This window comes from Penaeus monodon, chromosome 30 (assembly GCF_015228065.2).
Source record: "Penaeus monodon isolate SGIC_2016 chromosome 30, NSTDA_Pmon_1, whole genome shotgun sequence".
Classification (NCBI taxonomy): Eukaryota; Metazoa; Arthropoda; class Malacostraca; order Decapoda; family Penaeidae; genus Penaeus; species Penaeus monodon.
In genome coordinates, this window is record NC_051415.1 from 19,600,832 (window position 1) to 19,601,272 (window position 441).

A 441-nucleotide genomic window follows, 5' to 3' on the forward strand; every position below is an offset into this window, starting at 1 on the left:
TGAATCTTAATAACCTAACGAAGATTGAAAAGAAGAGAGAGTACAGTACTGCAAAATATGATTTATGCTATGTGAATAAACTCTTTTACATCAAATCTATTCAAGTCCTTCTACAATTTTTTTTTATTTTCTATTTTACGATTATTCTATAGAAAACGTTAATCACTATGTAGGTGTAACCTTAGTATTTTATAGCTTCGTTCCCAGATTCACGTCATGGATTAAGCGGGAATGAAAGCCAATAGATTGTTAAATTGAAGTGACATTACTCCATAATAGTATAACAAAACATAATTTCTTGACAGATAATAGTGTGAAAGAGAATTCACATTGCTGCATAAGTTTCTTAAGTTTATAAGAATGCTTTGCAACTTTTAAGGCAGTTCCTCTTATAACGCTATTTCAGTCAAACCTTAATCAATACTGAGTTAATGGAATGTC